The sequence below is a fragment of the Watersipora subatra genome, chromosome 5, assembly GCF_963576615.1.
Source record: "Watersipora subatra chromosome 5, tzWatSuba1.1, whole genome shotgun sequence".
NCBI classification, from domain to species: Eukaryota; Metazoa; Bryozoa; class Gymnolaemata; order Cheilostomatida; family Watersiporidae; genus Watersipora; species Watersipora subatra.
Window position 1 is genome coordinate 43,164,181 of NC_088712.1, and position 16,432 is coordinate 43,180,612.

A 16,432-nucleotide genomic window follows, 5' to 3' on the forward strand; every position below is an offset into this window, starting at 1 on the left:
AAGTCTGTTAGCCTGCCCTAATATTTCTCATTTATTTGTGAGGTGATAATCTCTCTTTTAGCAATGCATGTATTTATAACAAAACTAATGAATTTCAGAATTCAAGTGTAATTAGTGTTTTTAATAAACTAGCTTTAAATATTTATTGTGATATCAAGCTCGTTGGATCAAAAAGTTTGTTTGATATATGCCGGGAGAACATCTGCCTTCGATCATAGAGTAAAATGCTCGATGAGGATGGGATTCGAACCCACGCTCCCAGAGGGTAATGGATTAGCAGTCCATCACCTTAACCACTCAACCACCTCATCTGTTTACTCATGGAAGTCGAGATGCATCTAAACAAGACATCTAGATGTGATATCGAAACGTGACATCTAAACATGACATCTAAATAAGACATCTACATGTAGATGTGATGTCTAAATGTGACATCTAAACATGACATCAAAATAAGAGATCTACATCTAGATGTGATATCTAAACGTGACATCTAAACATGACATCGAAATAAGACATCTATATGTAGATGTGATATCTAAATGTGACATCTAAACATGACATCTAGATGTGATATCTAGATGTGATATCGAAACGTGACATCTAAACATGACATCTAAATAAGAGATCTACATGTAGATGTGATGTCTAAATGTGACATCTAAACATGACATCGAAATAAGACATCTATATGTAGATGTGATATCTAAATGTGACATCTAAACATGACATCTAGATGTGATATCTAAACGTGACATCTAAACATGACATCTAAATAAGACATCTACATGTAGATGTGATGTCTAAATGTGACATCTAAACATGACATCGAAATAAGACATCTATATGTAGATGTGATATCTAAATGTGACATCTAAACATGACATCTAGATGTAATATCTAAACGTGACATCTAAACATGACATCTAAATAAGAGATCTACATGTAGATGTGATGTCTAAATGTGACATCTAAACATGACATCGAAATAAGACATCTATATGTAGATGTGATATCTAAACATGACATCTAAATAAGACATCTACATGTAGATGTGATGTCTAAATGTGACATCTAAACATGACATCGAAATAAGACATCTATATGTAGATGTGATATCTAAATGTGTCATAAAACTGATATCTGACAATTTCTTTAAATGCCTAAAATATTTTGCAATAACACAACATTTGATGACATCATCTGCTGCTATTTTCACTTTAACATTCTTCAATAACTTTCCTATTAGTTCAGCCTGAATCAGCATTGGCAGCATTGCAGTTACTACAGATGTGAAGGAGACATTAAAATCAGATGTTTTTGTCCCCATTCGTAACCCTTAAAAATTATTGAGACATGGTTTCTATTCTTTCCTGCAGCCAACAAGCTAATGCAGACGATAAGAAGAAGACTTCTGGCAGAATCGTCGACGCAACCCGGCCTAGAGTTGGCAGCTCGCCAGTTTATCCTTCTGGTAATCATATTTAGCCTTTCTGTTTGCTCACCTGTACACAGGTAATAGCCAGCTTTGTTTAAATTAAGTTAAGAGTGGCCACTGACATCCGCATTTGAAACCTGTATATGGCTGAGAGTTTTGATATAACTACCTAGAAGGCCAATGAGGCCAATGACAACGCTAGTATCCTTTACACCCTCTTTCTATATACTTCACCTGTACTAACTCATTCCGGTTGAAATCCGTATGAACATTGACTGTTACGCAAGTCATTACGGTATGCTGAACATGTGTTCAACTGCTCATAGGCTCTAGTAAATTTTTGTGTCTTTCGAAATCAGAAACTGGTTTCATGGTAATCTAAGTGGTATAGATTGTTTATAGTTGTTCTGTGAGATATCATTGAACAGTTGCAGTCATATGTTACAAGCTGCTAAAGTATTTCTGACATGGGAAATTTACAGACTTTATACAGTAATAATTTCTTCCAATTTGAATTCCTGTTGAAAAACTTACCCAAAATTTTAGTAGATGGTATCAAAAAGTATCCGCATTTTTCTATCAGTTGCCGTTGCTTTTGGTGTTTGAGGTGATCTGACAACCAGGATGTTTCTAGATTAAAATCGACAATACTTGATTGCTGTTAAAACGCGCAGAGGAAAAATACTTAAAAGTCCTGGCAGTTAAATCACCTCAAACATCAAAAACAATCACAAATATTCGAAAAATACCGATACTTTTTGATAAAATTTGTAATAAAAAATTTTTATAAAACTTTTTGATGAAATCTAAAATTTTGTGCCAGGTCATCTTTAAGTTAAAGTTTGATTTGCGATTTTCTGTTGCGTAGCTGATAGTCCATATAGCAACTGTCAAGAATATAACTATCAGTGACAAGCAGCTGTGTCTTCCCATCGTTCCCATTGTACATGACAAGCAGCTGTGTCTTGCCATTTTTGCTGCCTGCAGTTAGTTTCTAAACTTGTTAAATTAGTGTTTAATTTTGCTATCTCTTTATTTTTAGATGTAGGAGTTACACTTCTCCCCAGGTCCTACAGTGCCGAGAATCTGTCAGCTTCTTCTGTAAGTTTTCCATCCGAAGTGGTAGAGTGCTTCATTTGGAATTATTGCCTCTTGTACTTTTCTGATAAGCTCAACATGAACTCATCATTAATACAGGTTTGTGTGTATTGTAGATGGAAGCGTTCACCGGACCTGATGAGTCGTCTCATCTCTCTTCGCCAGCAGAATGTGAAGGTAAGTCTGACGGCATAAAGGTGCTCCTTTTTTGTTTTGTTCCAAAAAGAAGAAAACTCCAACAAAGGCACCACTTGACACTCTGAATGGGTTTTTTAAATACAAATTAATAGAAAGATTAAAATGAAAGCAAAAAATATTGGTAAGCTAATATATAATTTCCCTTTTAAAATAAAGTTGTGGTAACAATTGATATGCCAGCTGGTATGACATAGCATTAATTCAATTGAAAAGGTTACAAGAAGAGTTGGCCAAAGGCTATTCTTAGAGAAGAAAGGACCTTACACAGAATGTTCGTAGATTTCATCACAAAGTATCCGTAGTTTTCTAACATTTGCAATTGTGTTTGATGTTTGGTGATCTGACTGCCAAGATGTTTCAAGATTAAAATCAACAAAACTTGAACGACAAAACACGATGCAAATTGACGTCACTAGTTGCTATAGTTGATATCAGCTATTGCGTTCATGTTGCATCATTACGCGTCACTATTCTGTCGGTATCTTTTCAACTATAGATGTCATAATCACGCTTTCACTTGATCTGAGCATTTTAACCATGATCAAGTTTTGTAGATTTTAATCCTGAAACATCCTGGCAGTCAGATCACCTAGAACAACAAAAACATTCGCGAGAAAAATACCGATACTTTCTGATAAAATTACTAAAATTTTGTGCTAGTTCATCTTTAACTGTTTTGCTGCAGAAAAGGTTTCATTTTAATTGTAACGGCTCACCTTAGTTCGTATACAGAATAATTCATAATGGCTCATGTAGTTATTAGGTCCACCTGAAATTTTGCCAAAAAATGTTTAAGATATTGTACTATCATTTTACCTACACATAACGGAACAGTTAGTTTCCGTTTCACCCAGAATTGACAGTATAATATCGCAGTTTCCAATTTTTGCATTTTCGGTTTATGATGGATTAGAACAATTTTATACAGGGACCTAAACATGTTTCCGCAGAACATGCTAGTCAATTTTTTTCATATTGAGCCTTAATTATTTCTCATGACTATTTTTTTAAATTACAGAATAGAGTCTGCCTTTTGGTCAAACTGCAAAAATGATAGCGTTGTTTTAATGCCAGTTCTGCTAAAATAGTAAAATATTACCGATGACTGCTGTATTTCTAATCCAATGATTTGTATGCAGAAGTTTCTGCTAATTTCAAAGAATTTTAGATCGAAGTTCTAGGAACAAAACACTCGTCTTTACAGCAAAAATACTGAGCATTTGTTAGCCAAAGTTAATTTCGCGCGAACAAGCAAAAACTTTCATAGTGAAAGAGTTGGAGAAAATGAGGGATTTTGCCTTGAATATTAAATTCATTATCAGAACATTGATGCCTCATTAGCACAATTATCATAGCCTCATGCACAGATAGCTAAACTCTATTATTTGTTAAGAACTTATATGTGCGTTCTTTGATAGATGTGTCCCACACTTCTACCCAAATAGAGCATTAGGAAACCTTGCTATGTGTAGATATTCACCTTAAAAATTGTTGTTAGGCAGGGGAGCTCATGACCACCCCTCAACTAATGGTCTGTACATACCAGGGGTTGTTATAACCACTACGGCAGGTATATTGATGTCCTCTCTATACACACGACTTTCCGTGTAGCTTGTTTTATCACCCTTTCATATTTGTTTCAACTTTTCTGTACAACGTATTGTATTTACCATACCTATGTGTTCGTTATATGGCCTTCCTTTTAAATGTATTGCAGGCAAGTAATGGAAATATGTAATTTGTAATTTTTATTCAGTCGACCATGACAGTTTTGTCAAAACTTGATTTGGTGCCATAATATCAAGGCTGTGGTGAACTGTTGGTGAAGAGATTATTGCAAAAATGTAATATGGTTATTGCTCTACCCTGTCAGTAGTCTTCCATCAAATCCCGGATAAATTGCAATTGCTTTTCAGTAGCAGTAGAATATTCTAGTTATGTTATAATCTATTATAATATATCATGATATATAATAAGATATGTAATACATTATTTGTAATAATAAATATAATATCTAATAAAATGTGCAACAATATATGTGTAGTATATATATAATGTATAAATAAAACAATGTATTTATCATATATTACATTGTTCTAATTATATTAGCCACATGTTTTTGGAGAGTCGTATTTTTACAGCTGAACGCTTCTTTTTAACCAACTCACTACAAACTAGGTTTAAAGTATGTATACTGTCAACAACCATATGAAATTGTTGTACAAGTACTTTGTAAATCTGCTAAATGTGTATATATATATAACTTTTTCTAATTAACTAATTAATCTCTAATACGCATAAGTGTTAACATGCAACTCCAGCACAAGTATTTGAATTGTAAGTCATGTGCTGGTAATATGCTCCTATACGCTTGTAATTGTCAGATGTTGTGATAACTCCCGACGCATCTCCGCGAAGGCTCGATGTCTCTGCAAGTGTTGCTGAGCTCCATCGCATTGCTTCTTCCAGTAATGATCTCTGTCACATGGTCTCCACAGCTGACCTTAGCACCATGCCGGTACGTTTGATGTTATGTAGCGGTTTTGCTGTAACCCTTGTTGACGGTCTGAGTACATTGTTGGGTATCTCGTGAACCAACCAATATGTATTAATATATGGTATTATTTGATTAATCTTAGTATCATTACCATAATTATTTGAGTGTTACACATACCCGTGTTACAAGAACATCCTCATGTTTTCAATGAAAGCTTGTATAAATTTTTTTTCACATTTTTCCATCTCAAACTTAGGATAGAAAATAACAATAAAGACATGCTGCTATGACAGAAAATTTAATATCAGCATACATTATATTGGTAAAGTAAGCTGCCAGCATGAACCCTCATTTATTAGTGAGGTTGCAAAAGCATGCTCGCAAAAACAAGCCTAAATGAAATAGTGAATGGCCAATTGTGTATTCATATCATAAAACGGTATTACCTGTATGTAGATTTGTTATTAAAACTTTTTTGTACATTTTGTTTTGATAATGATTTCTTAGTTTGGGCGTTGTAACCATGATTCGTCAGGCATTGCAATGCGGTGTAATGAGGCACCGTGATTCGTCAGGCATTGCCATGCGGTGTAATGAGGCACCGTGATTCGTCAGGCATTGCCATGCGGTATAATGAGGCACCATGATTCGTCAGGCATTGCCATGCGGTATAATGAGGCACCATGATTTTTTATTTTTGATCAAAAATTAGTGTAAAATCAGCAGGGAGTCTGGTGATGCCCTGTATTTCTTTAATTTTCAACCAGATATCCCTCAAATGCGGGTTTCAGAGACTGTTTCTCAGGAACCAGACAGAGTTTCAAAACTGAATGTTTTTGGTTGCCTGAGGGCATGGCTGATATTAAACAATATGTCAGCTGGATGGTTGAAAATAGCTGCCATAAAATTTAAATGATATCAGGGGACCCTTACTTATAGTTTTTCTACACATAGGATGACGCGCCTCCTGTTGTGCAGTTCTATGAAGATGGAGAGTTGGTGGAGTTGTCTCCTCAATATCTTGATACGAGGCAAGCTCTCGCTAGGCAGGCTCTAGAAGAGGCCCAGAAAAGATATTCTGACCTTGAAAACCAAGTTAGACAGATTACCTCACGGTTAGTATGAGCTCTTATTTAAAGGTTGGGTGTTGATCAGGTTTCACGTAGAGAGCAGCAACTATTGTAAAGGGTATAATATGAGGCAGTTGGGTGAGGGATAAAGCCACAAGCTGCTCATGCTTTATGCAGACGTGTTACTCAGCGAGGAATTATCTAAACTAGTACTCTAGCAGTCCGGTGCATTTTGAGGGATCATCAGGTGTAACAAGTATCAGCACAAGTCTTCCGAAATGCACTAAGGCAGTTGATTGGTGCAGGTGCTAGAGCTTGGTCTACCTAGCTGAAAGCCATGAGTTTGAAGGCTATACCATGCAAACTTTTCCCCCAATCTCTAGCAGTGGCTTTGGATGGACGGACAGACAGACATAGCTCCTATATGTCTCTTACTATGGTCAAGACTAGATGAATGCCGGCGTTGCCCGGGTAGTAAAAAGTCTTTGGACAAAAAATTGATTACTATAGTAGAAATTATTAGGAGTCTTACTATAGTAAAGTTTCGTAATAAATTCCATATTTTCTCAAATCTGTTTTACACTTTGATGGTAGAAACATTCTACTGGTATTTAATGAAGTTGCTGACCCTTTTGCAATGTTCCATGATGTCTCTGAGGCTAGCCTTAATGTTCCCTCCTGAAGTGTTACACTCTACTGATGTTCTGTAGTCTCTTACACTCATAGGTTTTAAGCCTGTTTAGATCATCACTCGATCAATAGATCTCTAAGTTTCTAGGGTATGGTGTTGCGTTGACAGAACAGTCGGATAATGCTGCGTCGATTTGTGTGGCAACATTTCATACTCAAATAGTAGTCGGATCACCATTGAAGCATAGCAATAAAGAATAATGATTTGTGGAACATGAAGTTAATACTATAAACAATTTTTAACTATATATCAGTTTATAACTCTCACCAGTACTTGTGTGTGTAATGCTGTTGGTTTACCGTTAATCCACTGACTCAGTTTTATCTGTTCGTTAACTGAATCTTCAACATACCATTGCCTCATGAAATCATGTCTGACGCCTCATGTGGTCGGCCATGGAAATCAACGGCTGAAGGTGTTGTATGCATAGGTAGGGTTTGTTATGGGTGCAGTATTAGACTATTTGAAATGTTTAATACCATGTAGCATTGAGGCCTGGATCAAGTCCTTGGAAAATCGTGAACAAAAACGTTAGGAGTCAAGGTCATAAGTAGCTGGAAATCTTAGTAGAAATAGCTGTTTCTGAGGCCAGCTAGGTCAAATGTATGCGGGTGTATATAGTATGCGTCCGTATTGTTGGACAAATATGCAAATAAATAATGTTTATTGCTAGCAAGGTAAATTATAAATATATCAGTTACGATGTTGTGAGTTTTGTCAACAAAGGATGAGTAGATGTATTGATATTTTATTACAAAGAAATGATGTGTAATCGATAAGTAATACAATGCGATGAGAAACCTATTGGTGCCTAGGTGATCTGGTCAATACTCCCTCAATCGCTGCCTATTGAACTATGTCAAGTTTTATTGAATTTTTCCCGTTGAGCGTATTGAGAAGATCCAAAGTAGGGTCCCACTAACAGTCGCCTGGCTCGCTTACCTAGGGTCTACCATGGCCAATGGCTGGAGGTACTTTTATAATATCTTGTCATGCAGACCTCTGCCGTCTTCCAATGGGAAGAAGAAATCGAAAAGGAAGAGACGGTAAGTATTAGTATGTTGTCGCTATGAAGCATCCGCTAATCCTTGCTTTTGGTGGTGATTTAACGCTCAGCTATGACACATGGCACAACTCAAATCCATAATCAACCCGCTTGACGAGTCATAAGTGTGACAGGGCACCTGCTGGAGCTATGTAATACTGAATTGATCACGCTACTATTTGAGGATGCTTATGCTTTGACGTAAACAGATTTCAATGTTTGAAAAAGATTTGGAAGAATGAGATATTTACCATTAAGCTGGGTATCAGGGGTATTGAACTTGAGGTCGATTTAGCATTATGGCTCAGTCGCAATTTGACTTACTCGATGACGAAAAGTGTTATTTCTAAGTATTTTCAGTTTCGCTGTTTATGTTAAGGTAAAGGTCTGGCATGCACTACATTCGATCAATGATCTTCCTGAGTATATCAATTATTACTAAAGATTAGATTTATATAATGATGACGAAAATATGGTATGTTTTCATTTTGGTGTCTATGTACAACTTGTATATATGTATACTACTTTATTGGCAACAGTTTCATTTCAAACAAATTTCTTTTCCAAATTTTTCCTTAAAAGAATCATAAAACAAAAAAAGGGCAACTGTTAGCCACTAAAATAAAATAGTTTTACATATAGTATTTAAAATACCTTTCCCTGCTCAGAGAACAGGTATTAAAGCTAATTATTAAACGGATTGTTAAAGCAGCGAGCAATGATATTTTCAAAAGAACTGTTAGAGGTTGTATGTCATTCGTTCATATCACGTACGCTGAAATCAGTTGAAACCTGTAACTGCCGTAATAATTAAGAACACAAACCATGAAAAATCTTGAAACCTTTATTTGACATAAAATAAACATTTAGCATAGTGAGAGGATGCAAAGACTTGGATAGATCATCTGTAGGGATGATATATGCTGGAATATGATTCGTATATCAAAAGAATGTGTCTATGAAACATTCATTATTTTAGTTTTCTCAGACCTGGCAGTAGTTGAACCTATATAGGTTTAACTGCATAGGTTAGTACACCAGATCATAGCCCTGAATCAATTCTTTTTTTGGCAATGGTGTACTCTCTATTGTTTTCTGCCATATCATAGCCTTTGATTAGCGTATTTGAACCCTAATTATGTTTTATTATTGTAAGTTTGTATACGGCTCACAGTCCATTAACCTTTGTATACAAAATACCTTCAAATTGCCTGAGTGTTATTGTGTCCTTTACAAAAGAGTTGGAGTTATTTGCTTTCCTGTGACGCTTAATTGCACTCGGCGTAGGGCAGCAGCTGTCAAGAATCGTGTGAGATTTGTACGCTATGGTCTCCCACCCACAGTTGATGGCTCATATTGGGTGAACATGCATGATTCATATTAGTATGGGTGCATTTTACTTCTGCAAGTGCTTGTCTTTAGTGTGTTACAACCCGTTGCACTCGGTAACTTGCTGCGACTGCAGTAGCCAGTGCTTTAGTCTGAGATCCAATGAACGCCTCAGGGTAGTTTAGACTTTAGTTGTAGGTCACTTTCAATCTCTCCAGAATAGTGGCAACGTATTTATCTTTGAATAGGTTATGCGATAAACATTTGGTTAGTCAAACTGGTTTTATAATCTGGGAGTTATCTGCTACATGGAGTTATCTTCTACTCGCCGCTGTCAACGATGTATGATGGCAGACATAGTAGTTACTATATCAAAAACTTGAGAAAGAATTCAATGAGATAATTTTAGTAAACACGTAATGGGTATGTTATAAGGCAAGCGTTTGGCTTTCGTATTATAAAAAAATTACAATGTTTACAAAGATTTCAGGCTTTCGCCGATTCGTTCCGCCATGCATCTGTTTATCCGCTGTCATCTGACTATGCATGACTCAGTTATCACGTACCATTGTGGACCCAACTCCAGAGTAATCTACTATGGCTGTCTTGAAATAGTGTGGGGACCACACGGTTGTAATCCGAACTCCGACCATACCCCAACTGTGTACCTCTATGTGTACGTTATCCTAAAGCACTCCTAGTAATTTAATAATACCCTTAGTTGTTCAAACTATTTTATTTCTATGATTTTTGTTTGTTTTAAAAATATTTCTAGATATTTTTTTCGGATTAGCAACTTACTAATTGACATCTTTTCGAGAATAGTGGCTTGGAAGGAATTAGCAATGTGTTGTTGGCATCGCCTTCCCTGTAGCTTTGAGACATACCGGTAGTAGATCTTTATGATATGGCGATTTAATTGGTTGGTGGCAATTTTAAAGTAGATGATTTGAAAGTTACCACTATAAAGAGATATCGCCAATCGCATGAATGATATAATCATGTAATGTCGATTTATCTCACTCCCGATAATTTTCAGAGTGAGCGATAATGGAACTAAAATGCACGAGTCTTCCAGACTTAGAATAAGCTCATTCCATTGCCTTCCAGCACACGGACATTCATAAAATAAATGTTTCTATTTATTATGAACACAGCACTTTCTTTTTATGTTAAAATATACAAAAATATTAACAAAATTTACAAGTTATTTTTACATGTTTCTATTTTATTTTCACATAATAATATTTTGGTACTATTATTATTATTATGCAATAATTAGAATAATTGCGAATCGTCTATTTGCAATATCGAATCATCTGGTAATTTTTAAACCTTTTGCAATTTGCTTTTTTTTGTTCATGTTTCATAGACCAGAGTGAGATCTTTATCAAAGTTCTAACTCGTCGTTTTTTGCATAATTGCCTATAACCTGGTGTTAACACATTCTTTACATAAGAAGAATAATCTTTGGGACTATCTATATGGCGCGATGAGCTATCCCTCAGAATGATGCCTCTATCTTCACCTACACCTGCATTCACTTGTCAACTAGCTACCGAACTTTGGATTTTGGGAACGATTGAAGTGCAATGTCAACATTTTCAAGCAAGCTAAAACTTTCAACTTGAATTACGCATAAATTTTAAAGTATAAGCTCCTACACGTCAGATCTCTGTTGACAATATACTTGTTGAACATTTTGATATGATAGCTAACCCGCTCTATATGGATATCTATGGCCCCTTGGAGAGTGCTTTACTCTATATATGCTCCAGCGTATAGCGAGATAAGCCGAAGTGAGTATCAGCAAAGCTATCGAATTTCTCTCAAAGATATTTAATTGAGTTCTGTTCTCATTGGCTAGAAGCCGGTGTCTCTCAGGTTTCTGTAGCGTGTTGTAAATAGAGGATCGAGTTTCTCTCTTATTAGTTATATTTTTAGTGTATCTTTGATTGGCTTGTCTCAAATAACTGGAGTATTGGATTGGCTACTTTGTATAACTTTAACAAACTTGAGCTAAGCTTTCTGTCAGTGTTAAGGTACCCAATATTTAGGAATAATCCCATTTAACATGGCAATACCATGATATGATGAAGTGTGAATGGTTGCATCAAGTCACAGCTTTAATAATTAGATTAAATCATAGTATTCAATCATAGGTTAAAGTTTCAAAGTGTAGGCTCAGTGGTAGCCACTATTGACACGAAGCAGATTGTCTTAGCCTGGGATCTAAATGTAGCTATTTTGGTGCGGCCATACTGCTCAAGTGATAGCAGCAAATCTATTCAAGTAACAAATTATTGAATCGTAAGCATGTACCTGACGTTGCAGTTTATCATTTTTACATGATTATATATCGTATAAAGTATAATATATATATTATATCGTAACTTTGATATTATATCGTAAAATGAAGATGTTCATGTTGTTGTCATCTTTAGCCAAAATTATCGGGTGTGTGATTGCACATTTGTTTCAATTTAATCTGCTCTTTCTATCACTTCTATGCATGACAGAAATCATAACCAACTCTAAAAATATTTTTGAAATATGATGTTTTACTGCCATAAAAGTATTAAATTTGTAACGTTTTTTTTACATTTAATATTAAATAAGTTCATCTGAAGAAGCTCAGTAAACATCTAATGTATTACTTTTTAATATTTTAAGATGTAAAACTGTTATCCATTTACTTTCATTGACTGCTCTAAAGTGTTGACCTTTAAAATGTCGAATTTGTTAAACGCTGCCTTTAAAATAGACGACTTCCCTTTCCAATCGTTGTTTGCCGATGCTTATCTTTTATTCTCCGGCTCAGATTACAATGAACCAATGATAATAGGTTTCTATTACGTAGCGTATGCTGCGGCTCTATTATATTATAAGCCTTCTTCGCTGTTCACTCACTCGTCGCGCTGAAGGCTTCAGAAGAACGCTGTTGTTCATTACTAATGATGTCGCTTATTCTCCGCTGTCACTGACATTCTCTTTTCGATTGCATGCTGCTGACCTTTAGCTGCCTATTGTAACACAGTCATTGGATATAAACGCGGAGGTATTTTGAGCAGAAGATTGTGAATGCTGCCGAGGGGTTAAGGAACTAGTATCAATGCCTGGTGTAAAAGTTACCGAAATGAACTATTAGTCAATGGTATTTAATTACTGTCAACCTGATTAGATTTTAATTGGTTCTCAACGCTAGCTGCTGCCGCATTTCCCTGACGGAGCATTCAGAAGTGTTTGCTAGAGGTTGATGCGGGCTGCTTCTGTCGAGAAGTTATCTGTTTCCTCATGATTATGGGCACTTGCCTTTCCTAGTCGTTATTTCAACTCACCTGTTTTGAATGGTCGGAGTATTTCGGTCTCGCATGTCTCCGTGACATGGGTGGCTGTCAGGGTAAAAGCTCTTACTGGAAGAAGAAGAAATGGCGGAAGAAGAGGTAACGTGTGTTACATGCCTTTTTTTACTCTAGAGGTGGAAAGTGGTAGTGCATTGTGGGTCAACAGATGGATTTGCCAAGTTATTATGTTTTGTATTATTAAATTTTTCAAAGATTCAATTTTTGACCCATAAGATTTCATCCAATTCCTGGTATGTTTATCTGAATAAATTATAACAGGTTTTAAAAAGCTGTTTGTAAATTCGAGCTGTCATTAACGGTCGGGTATCATTTTAGTTATGCTAAAATCAAAATTTAGTACAGTCTTTCCTTACTTGAATATAGTGACTGCGCGTAGTGACTTTTCGTAAACATAGGTCCTGTTTGAATAAGGCAAAGATCTGTGTACTGATGTTTACCCATTTCTTTATTGCTCAGGTTTTTCAATACCCAATTGTGTTTTCTGAGCCTATGCTGAATTATTTAAATACTGAAATATTGTGAATATTTGGGATGAATATAGGAATAAATTAATTGGTTATTTATGGGTAGTACTTTTATGATAAATTTTAAACTTTTAAATAATAACTTCTAGATTGCTGTCAAGTTGGGTGTGGCAGCATCCTTGCTTACCAATATGCAAAATTACTAAGAAGCCAACATATTAGTATTCATACTTATGACACGAGAAATACTAGCTATAAATAAATGGCACAATCAATGATCAGCCCCTACAGAAATTTTAAAAAATTTGTTCCACGCATGCATTATCCTGAATTGAGAGTACGAATACTAATATCGACCATATATAAGTCGCAGATGATCCCTTCTTGAGCTTCTTGATTTCTTTTGCTGCATTCCGTGAAAAAAACTCTATCTTGTTGTATTGTGACAAGTACGTGTCATGTGTTAAGGTCGTGTTTAGGAATCCAGTGAAAGCTACATTATATTTCACTGGTTTGCTATATCGTCTTTGAAGTCTATTCTCAGAGAGAAAAAGGTTGGATTGCCTTTGTAGCTGCTCCACAAAAATGCAAACAGTGTGATTTTGTAAGCTTTTTTGGTATCTTAAAAGACTGCAAAGTATGCAACTCGATTAATTTTTTTTTGCTATTAAACATTCTTAAATGTTACGTAAAACAATAGTATTTGCTATTTTGCTGCAGTTGAAGATGTAGTTGCGTCAAAAATGAAATTAGGACCCATAAAAGGCTAAAACATCAGCTACAATTTGATGCCATTTTTGTCTTTGTAGACCAACCCTGTCCAGAGATATATGCGTTTGAATGAGGCCCTCTTTTAAAAAGCTCACGTTCCAGCGGGTGCCAATTTCGTGACGTCACTAGCTTGTTTTCTGAAACGAAACCACGAGCGATAAATATGAGGTCGCTTCGTTAGCCAATCACGATTGCGAAATTTTTATATAGACCGTAATAAATGTTATCACTCGTAAAACGCGTTGTCTGTGATCTCGAAGAGTCTCATCGCTAGAGAATTCATGCTCATCGTTACTGATTCAACGCGTTTCAACAATTACTAAGTTATACATAGTTTTAAAATGGCTTCAAGTTCGAGCGACCGCTACTCAGAGTTATCTGAGCAACGTTTAGTAAAAGATTAGAGTAGACAGCCTATGGCCAAAGCTGACAGGCGTCAGCAGCGTTTTGCTGCAGAAGAAGACAGAATGGAGGTAAATTAACTTAGAGTCTTCTATACTTTAGTAAATGTAATATTTTTATAGTCATAAATACATATACTAATTAATAAAATGATAATTCTTTGCTATCTCCAATCATCGTTTCATAGCTTATCTGCCGTTTTACCTAGCTATAATATTTTTTTCGAATTTTCTTTGGTAAATTAGAATCATGATTACAAATTATTTTCACACGTAGGAAGTGGGTAAAATCGATTGATCATTACAAATCTTTAATTTCCAGAACCAAAGCTTCGAATCGTTGGCTTGGCGTACTTGTGCCTTTATTAAATGTTTATTCGTTTTTAAAATTACACTCGCAATCTATTTAACTCCCAATTTGGAAGCTGTCAATGGATACGCTTTAGAATGACATATCTATGAATGACATATTTATTGCATCTACTTTGTTTACATTTACTTGTTTTACTGATTACAGAATGTTTATGTCGTCCCACCAGCCGAAGAAGCTTTGTCAGTGTGGAAACTGCTATAAAGGAGAAAGCAAGACTTGAATGCGTGCTGGATGATGTTTTGTTTGAGTTTGTTGCAGTAGATGAATTTGTCTTATTGTATCAGCTAATACTATGTGAGTGGCCACGACTTGAATATTTTTAATAAAAGCTTTATGCCGAGATGAAAATATTTTTGCTTGTAAAAATTATATAATAAAATAATATTGTTGAAGATAATGCAAAACATGATTTGCAGAATATTGTAGTGAATCGGATATGGTATATGGGTGTCCGCAGAACTGGAGAGTGTGAGTTCAAATCCAGTTTGCAGCAGACTTCTCATCCTTAAAACTCTATCCCTGTCTATATTCTTTTCAAAGAGGTGGCTTGCTAGTAGTAAGAAACTAGTAAGAAACTAGTACGTAGGCAATAGGTAATAGGCGACATAATGTGGGCGGGGCTTATGGGAGGCTGTATATCGTTTATATGGGTAGCTGCAGAACTGTGCTGATACAAAGACCGCGTTCTACATAAAGTGACTAGACAGAATTACCGTAGACCGGTAGAATTGGTAGTCGGTACCCAAATGTTTACACAACATTTGGAGAAAGTGAGTAGAACAAACTTTCAATTTTCGTTATTTGAGGCCTTTTAAACATTCATAATAATGCATCTGTAGCAGGATTTAAAATTTTATTCTAGCCAACACGAGCAAATACAAAATAAGATATATGCCAATAGAGCCGCGTAAAACTAGACTTTTATCGCAAATAGCCGATGTGAATACGAGAGATAGAGAGAGGTTGCCAAACGCGTGACATCATTTTTGGCGAGGCTGGGCACGTTTTTGTGGCCTGAGCGTTTTTACGGTGATCAGATTTTTTCGGTTTTAATCTTCAAATATCTTGGCAATGCGATCGCGTAACACAACAAACAACATATCAACTGATAGAGAAAAAAAAATGCTTTCTTTTAAGATCAACTTAAATTTTGACGCAACTACATCTTTAAGAATTTATGTGGTAGCGGTTGATTGGTCAATCGTTGGTTATATAAGTTTATATTTGCTGTTACGGAAGCAGTTGTAAAGATTCTTTATCAGTAATGTTTGAAAGTAACATTGCAAAAAACAGAGTTGAATATATATTTACTTTCAGCATAAATCAGCTCAAAACAGCTATTGTTTCATAAAACTGCAAAAAAAGTCACCAGCCACATCACCTTCAACAATTATTTAGTTTTTGACTATCTGACAAACTTATTTTAATATGAATATATAGAGTGGTTGACTTGGTAAACATACCATCACTGTACAATGCTTACATTTGTTTAAAAATGGTATTTGCAGGAATTTTGATGTCTATTTCATAGGTTTTGATGGACATAACTTTATGATAATTGCTAGCTAATGTGTTAGTATTTTTGTGTAACTGACAACAACCCAAAGCTCCTTCTGTAAATATAACAATATTTAGTACACTGGCAGTTTCGTGCGCCGTGAGAGATTGCCATGTGTAATAGGTATGTACACA

General features: G+C 35.5%; 1 non-coding gene across 1 annotated transcript; it reads right to left on the minus strand.

Moving 5' to 3' along the window:
• Positions 1 to 229: 229 nt before the first annotated feature.
• Positions 230 to 311, minus strand: Trnas-gcu (transfer RNA serine (anticodon GCU)). The gene has a single exon. It is a non-coding gene; the product is annotated as a tRNA-Ser (tRNA).
• Positions 312 to 16,432: the final 16,121 nt, after the last annotated feature.